The 7500-nt window shown below is 59.1% G+C and overlaps 1 non-coding gene and 1 pseudogene across 1 annotated transcript; both read left to right on the top strand.

Moving 5' to 3' along the window:
- The first annotated feature begins 6305 nt into the window (after positions 1-6305).
- Positions 6306-6460, top strand: LOC128631034 (5.8S ribosomal RNA). Its single transcript, XR_008395183.1, has one exon. It is a non-coding gene; the product is annotated as a 5.8S ribosomal RNA (ribosomal RNA).
- Positions 6461-6733: 273 nt separating this feature from the next.
- The window catches only part of LOC128631068 (uncharacterized), a 4344-nt pseudogene continuing 3577 nt past the window's right edge, over positions 6734-7500 (top strand).

Genomic DNA, 7500 nt, shown 5'->3' with positions numbered 1-7500 from the left:
ATGTCCCTGGAAGTCTGCCATTTTGCCCGAAAATAGTGCACAGTGCCTGGGGAGGCCCATAGCTGAAGCCCCTGGTGGAGCTCGGTTCAAGGGAAATGTCCCTGGAAGTCTGCCATTTTGCCCGAAAATAGTGCATCATGCCTGGGGAAGCCCATAGCTGAAGCCCCTGGTGGAGCTCGGTTCAAGGGAAATGTCTCTGGAGGTTGACCATTTTGCCCGAAAATAGTGCATCATGCCTGGGGAAGCCCATAGCTGATGCCCCTGATGGAGCTCGGTTCAAGGGAAATGTCTCTGGAGGTTGACCATTTTGCCCGAAAATAGTGCATCATGCCTGGGGAAGCCCATAGCTGAAGCCCCTGATGGAGCTCGGAGTTCAATGGGAAATGTCTCATGGGAGGTTGACCATTTTGCCCGAAAATAGTGCACAGTGCCTGGGGAAGCCCATAGCTGAAGCCCCCTGGTGGAGCTCGGATTCAAGGGAAATGTCTGTGGAAGTCTTGCCATTGTGCCCGAAAATAGTGCATCATGCCTGGGAAGCCCATAGCTGATGCCACTGATGGAGCTCGGGTTCAAGGGGAAATGTCTCTGGAGGTTGACCATTTTGCCCGAAAATAGTGCATCATGCGCTGGGGAAGCCCAAGCTGATGCCCTGATAGGAGCTCGGGTCAAGGGAAATGTCTGTGGAAGTCTGCCATTTTGCCCGAAAATAGTGCAACAGTGCTGGGGAAGCCCATAGCTGAAGCCCCTGATGGAGCTCGGTTCAAGGGAAATGTCCCTGGAAGTCTGCCATTTTGCCCGAAAAATAGTGCATCATAGCCTGGGGAAGCCCATAGCTGATGCCCCTGATGGAGCTCGGTTCAGGGAAATGTCTCTGGAGGTTGACCATTTTTGCCCGAAAATAGTGCATCATGCCTGGGGAAGCCCATAGCTGAAGCCCCTGATGGAGCTCGGAGTCAAGGGAAATGTCTGTGGGAGTCTGCCATTTTGCCCGAAAATAGTGCACAGTGCCTGGGGAAGCCCATAGCTGAATCGCCCTGCATTGAGCTCGGTCAAGGGAAATGTCTCTGGAAGTCTGCCATTATTGCCCGAAATAGTGCATCATGCCTGGGGAAGCCCCATAGCTGATGCCCCTGATGGCATGCTTCTGATTCAAGGGAAATGTCTCTGGAGGGTGACCATTTTGCCCGAAATAGTGCATCATGCCTGGGGAAGCCATAGCTGAAGCCCCTGATGGAGGCTCGGGTCAAGGGAAATGTCTGTGGAAGTCTGCGCATTTTGCCCGAAAATAGTGCACAGTGCCTGGGGAAGCCCATAGCTGAAGCCCCTGATGGAGACTCGGTTCAAGGGAAATGTCTCTGGGAAGTCTGCCATTTTGCCCGAAAATAGTGCATCATGCCTGGGGAAGCCCATAGCTGATGCCCCTGATGGAGCTCGGTTCAAGGGAAATGTCTGTGGAAGTCTGCCATTTTGCCCGAAAATAGTGCATCATGCCTGGGGAAGCCCATAGCTGAAGCCCCTGATGGAGCTCGGTTCAAGGGAAATGTCCCTGGAAGTCTGCCATTTTGCCCGAAAATAGTGCATCATGCCTGGGGAAGCCCATAGCTGATGCCCCTGATGGAGCTCGGTTCAAGGGAAATGTCTCTGGAGGTTGACCATTTTGCCCGAAAATAGTGCATCATGCCTGGGGAAGCCCATAGCTGAAGCCCCTGATGGAGCTCGGGTCAAGGGAAATGTCTGTGGAAGTCTGCCATTTTGCCCGAAAATAGTGCACAGTGCCTGGGGAAGCCCATAGCTGAAGCCCCTGATGGAGCTCGGTTCAAGGGAAATGTCTCTGGAAGTCTGCCATTTTGCCCGAAAATAGTGCATCATGCCTGGGGAAGCCCATAGCTGATGCCCCTGGTGGAGCTCGGTTCAAGGGAAATGTCTGTGGAAGTCTGCCATTTTGCCCGAAAATAGTGCATCATGCCTGGGGAAGCCCATAGCTGAAGCCCCTGATGGAGCTCGGTTCAAGGGAAATGTCCCTGGAAGTCTGCCATTTTGCCCGAAAATAGTGCATCATGCCTGGGGAAGCCCATAGCTGATGCCCCTGATGGAGCTCGGTTCAAGGGAAATGTCTCTGGAGGTTGACCATTTTGCCCGAAAATAGTGCATCATGCCTGGGGAAGCCCATAGCTGATGCCCCTGATGGAGCTCGGTTCAAGGGAAATGTCTGTGGAGGTTGACCATTTTGCCCGAAAATAGTGCACTGTGCCTGGGGAAGCCCATAGCTGAAGCCCCTGGTGGTGCTCAGTGTCTCCGGTGGGGTTTTTTTTTTCTAAGTCCGAAAATTTTTCTAAGTCCGGAAATTTTTCTAAGTCCGAAAATTTTTCTAAGTCCGGAAATTTTTCTAAGTCCGAAAATTTTTCTAAGTCCGAAAATTTTTCTAAGTCCGAAAATTTTTCTAAGTCCGAAAATTTTTCTAAGTCCGAAAATTTTTCTAAGTCCGAAATTTTTTCAAAGTGAGGTTTTCACCGTCGGGGCGTGAGAACCAGGCGCTCTCCCCCGATCCCGCATCCCGGCCGGAGTGCACTTCTTCGGGCTCGCCCCTCGGCCGGAGGACCCTCACTCGGGGTGGTTTCCAGAGGGGTACCGTCGGGCTCATGAGCGATCGTAGGAATTGACGGGGTCCAAGCACTCCGGGATGGCGGTTATGCCCGGCTACTCCGTCCGAGGGAAGAGGCGCCCGAGGCGGCTCCCGCGTCTCTCCCCGGTCCCCGGATAGCCCGCGGAGCTTCTGATTTCTTCCATTTTCGCCGTTTTCAGAGCTCCGCTCTCCCCCGTCTCTCGGAGTGCCCGGTGGTGGTGAGGTCGAGGGGAGTGAGCGGGAGGCCCGGGGACGGGACCGGGAGGGCGGCCTCCGCGTCCGTCTCGCGTTGGGCCTTCCACGGAGGACGGTTCCGCCTTTCGCCGTCGGTCCGTCAGAGTCCTGAACTTTTTCCTAAGTGCGTTTTTCACCTCCGGGGTGCAAGGGACCGGGCGCCCTCCTCCGCGTTTCGCCCCCGACCCGACGCTCGCCCCCACCCCGGGCCGGCGCCCCCGGGCCGCCCCGTCCCTCGTCCGGACGGCGTCCGCAGAGGTGGGGTTTCGCGGAGGGGTGCCGTCGGGCTTGTGAGCGATCGTAGGGAATCGACGGGGTCCAAGCACTTCGTGGCGCGGGGCGTGCTCGGGCGACGCCGTCCGAGAGAAGGGGACCGCGAGGCGGCTTCGACGTCTGTCTCTCGGGGCCCTCCCGGAGGACCCGGCCCTCTTCCTTTCGCTCTCGCCCGCGCCAAAGTGCGGTTTTCCCCTCCGGGGTGCAAAGAACCCACCGAGCACTTCCGACCACGGTCCGTCGCGCGCCCCCGAGAGAACGAGACCAACGCGGATGCGGCTCCGCGTCTTTCTCTCAACCCTGGTAGATACGAATACGTCGCACGCCTGGGGTAGTCTCCTGCCGCGGCTTCGTGCAGGCGTATGGCGCGGCGGTGGTCCGCTACCCCCTCACCACGACCCGCGTGTCGGTCCCCGCGAACTCCGCAACGTCGCAGGGTCCTCCCCGGACCCGGAGCCGTGACGGTGGAGAGTGCGAGAGCCCCGCCCCCCCCTCTCGGAGAGAGTCAGTGTATGACGGCCGATTCCCCTACGATCCCGACTCAGATCGGGCCCTAAGCTTCGGGGTCCGGCCGGCCCCGGGGCCCCCCGGCAACCGCTAGCACGCGGGTGGACGGGGGCTCGCCCGGGGCCGGCGCCCGCCCGCGGAGGGAATCACAGTTTTCCATAGGTCCGCCAGCCCATACCGAGCGTAGAGGAAAAAAAAAAGGCGCGTACCCCGCCGCCGGGCGCCTGCCGTCGCCGCCCCCTGCGCCGGGGGAGGGCGGCGGCGCCTGCGCGGCGTGACCCCCCACCCACACCGGGGGCTCCCGGCGCTACCTGGTTGATCCTGCCAGGTAACATATGCTTTCTCAAAGATTAAGCCATGCAGGTCTAAGTGCACACGGGACTGTACAGTGAAACTGCGAATGGCATCATTAAATCAGTTTATGGTTCCTTGATCGCTCCACACGTTACTTGGATAACTGTGGCAATTCCAGAGCTAATACATGCAAACGAGCGCTGACCCTCCTCTCACCTCTCGGGGAGCCGGGCTGGGATGCGTGCATTTATCAGACCAAAACCCATCCGTGGGTCTCGGGCCCCACGGCCGCTTTGGTGACTCTTGATAACCTCGAGCCCGATCGCGCGCCCTCCGCGGCGGTGACGACTCATTCGAATGTCTGCCCTATCAACTTTCGATGGGTAACTAATAGTCGCCTACCATGGTGACCACGGGTAACGGGGGAATCAGGGTTCGATTCCGGAGAGGGAGCCTGAGAAACGGGCTACCACATCCAAGGAAGGCAGCAGCGCGCGCAAATTACCCATTCCCGACACGGGGGAGGTAGTGACGAAAATAACTATACAGGTCTCTTTACGAGGACACTGTAATCTGGAATGAGCCGTATCTCATAAACCCTGGGTGAGGACCACATTGGATGGGCAAGTCTGGTGCAACACACGCCGCTGGTAATATCCAGCTCCCATAGCGTCATATTAAAGTTGCTGCAGTTAAAAGCTCGTAGTTGGTATCTCGGGACGTGTGGTCTGGCGGTCCGCCGCGAGGCAGTAGCCCCGCCTGTCCCAGACACCTGCCGTCCCCCACGGACGCCACCCTCGGTATGCCCTTGGCTGGGTGTCCGGATCCCTTGCAGGGGCCCGGAGCAGTTTACTTTTGAAAATATTAGAGTCGTTCAAAGCGGGTCCGCCCAAACTCGCCTGGAATACCTGAGCTAGGAATAATGGGTATAGGACTCAACCTGGTCTATTTGTGGGTTTTTCGGAACCAGGGCCATGATTAAGAGGGACGGCCGGGGGCATTCGTATTGCGCCGCTAGAGGTGAACTATTCTTGGACCGTGCGCCAGACGGACGAAAGCGAAAGCATTATGCCAAGAATGTTTTCATTAATCAAGAACGAAAGTCCGAGGGTTCGAAGACATGATCAGATACGCGTCGTAGTTCCGAACCGTAACTATGCCGACCCGCGAGTCCGGCGGCGTTATTCCACATGACCCGCCGGCAGCAGTGCGGGAAACACATGAGTCCTTTGGGTTACGGGTGGAGTATGGTTGCAAAAGCTGAAACTTAAAGGAAAGTGGACCGGAAGGGCAACCACCAGGAAGTGAGAGCCTGCGGCCTATAAGTTGACTCAAAAATCAACACGGGAAACCTCACCCGGACCTGTGGAGGGACGCAATCGAAAGGATTGACTGATTGAATAGCTCTTTCATCGATTACTGTGGGTGGTGGTGCATGGCCAGTTCTTGAGTTGGTGGATGCGAATTTGTCCTGGTTAATTCCGATAACGAACGAGAACTCACTCCATGCGAAATGTTAGCGCGGACCCACTCCGCGGTGGTCGGCGTCCAACGTTCTTAGAGGTGACAAAGTGGCAGTTCAGCCACGCGAGATGAATGATCCAGCACATAACCAGGTCTGTGATGCACTTAGATGTCCGGGGCTGCACGCGCAGCCAACAATGGTCACGGATCAGCGTGTGCCTACCCCTACTGCCGAGGAAGGCGGCGGGTAATCCGCTGAAACCCCATTCGTGATGGGGACTGGGGATTGCAATTATTCCCCATGAACGAGGAATATCCTGCAGTAAGCGCGGGTTCATAAGTCTCGGCGTTGATTAAGTTCCCTGCCCTTTGTACACACAGCCCGTCGCTACTACCCATCGATGGTTAGTGAGGTCCTCGATCGGCTCCCGCGGGCTCCTCGCGTGCACTGGCGGAGCCGCCGAGAAGTCGATCAAACTTTGACTATTCTGAGGAAGTAAAAGTCGTAGACAAGGTTTCCGTAGGTGAACCGCGGAAGGATCATTAGCAGGGCAGCGCGCGGGCGCACCTCCCCAACCCCATCCGGGCCGAGGCCGTTCCGTGCTCCCCCGGGTCGGGGGCCCGGAGCTTCACGCGTCGGGTCGGGCACGCAGCAGGGGCAGGAATAGCGAGCGACGTAGCCCCACGGAACGACACACGAGGTCTCCCGAGAAAGGGAAGGCTGGCCGTCGGGGGGGTACCCTCGAGGTTTAATGACCCCCCTCTCCCCGAGCGGGGCGCCCCCCTCGGCCGTCCTCTCCCCTCCACGGAAAAAAAGAAAAATAACCCACCGGCGTCGGGGCGCGTCTCGCGTCCCGCGTCCTCCTGGCGTTGGGCGGAAAGACTGAGAGAAACGTGAAAAAGAGCTGACAACTCTTAGCGGTGGATCACTCGGCTCGTGCGTCGATGAAGAACGCAGCCAGCTGCGAGAACTAATGTGAATTGCAGGACACATTTGATCATCGACACTTCGAACGCACATTGCGGCCCCGGGTCCATCCCGGGGCTACGCCTGTCTGAGGGTCGCTATACCCATCTATCGGACGCCCCGCGTCCGCGGCTGAGGTCTCGCAGGCGCCCGCCGCCTCCGTCCTCCCAAAGGCAGACGACCCTCTCCCCCCGACCCGTGCCTCGGCGCCCCCCCCCCGTCCCGGATGATACGCAGAGCCGCGGCTGCCCGAGTGGATCCTGCGCACTACGGCCGCCCGCCCTCACGTCACCGCCCCGGCTCGGGGATCGCCGCGGCCCCGGCCTCCTCGGCGGAGAAGAAAAAGACCCGGAAAAACGGAGCCTCCAGGCTGAACTCATATCAGACGTGAGACGACACTCGCTGGAATTTAAGCATATTACTAAGCGGAGGAACAAGAACCTAACCAGTATATCCCTCAGTAGCGGCTTGATGCGCGAAGAGGGGAAAGAGTCCCAGCGCCGAATTCCCCCGTCCCCTCGCGGGCGCGGGAAAGGTTGGCGTTACGGGAAGTACGCCATCGCCCGGCGCGGGCCGGGGGCATGAGTCCTTCTGAGGAGGCTCAGCCCGTGGACGGTGTGTGAGGCCGGTAACGCCCCCGCCCCGCCGCGGACGCGGGCTTCCGGAGTCGGGTTGCTTGGGAATGCAGCCCAACGCAGGTAGGTAAACCTCCATCTCCTAGGCTAAATACCGGAACGAGGGACCGATAGCGAAACAAGTACCGTAAGGGAAAGTTGAAAAGAACTTTGAAAGAGAGAGTTCAACAGGTGCGTGAAACCGTTTAAGAGGTAAACGGATTGGGTTCCGCACAGTCCGCCCGGGGGATTCAAACCCGACGGTCCCCGGCCGTCCCCGCCGGCGGCGCGTGCCCCCCTCCACCCTCTCCGCGTCCCTCCCGGGACGTCGGCTGCGGGCGGGGGCCGCCCGCCGGCCGGGGTCCCACGGCCGCCGTCGGGCGCATATTTCCTCCGCGGCGGTGCGCCGCGACCGGCTCCGGTTCGGCTTGGAAGGGTTCCGGGGGGCGAAGGTGGCTCGTGGCTCCGGCCCCGAGCTTTACAAGCGCCCCCCCGCCCCGACTTCGCCGCTTACCCCGGGGCCC

Source organism: Ictalurus punctatus, unplaced genomic scaffold (genome assembly GCF_001660625.3).
Source record: "Ictalurus punctatus breed USDA103 unplaced genomic scaffold, Coco_2.0 Super-Scaffold_197, whole genome shotgun sequence".
NCBI lineage: Eukaryota > Metazoa > Chordata > Actinopteri > Siluriformes > Ictaluridae > Ictalurus > Ictalurus punctatus.
The sequence above is the reverse complement of the archived record's forward strand: the minus strand, read 5'-3'. Positions and strand labels throughout refer to the sequence as shown.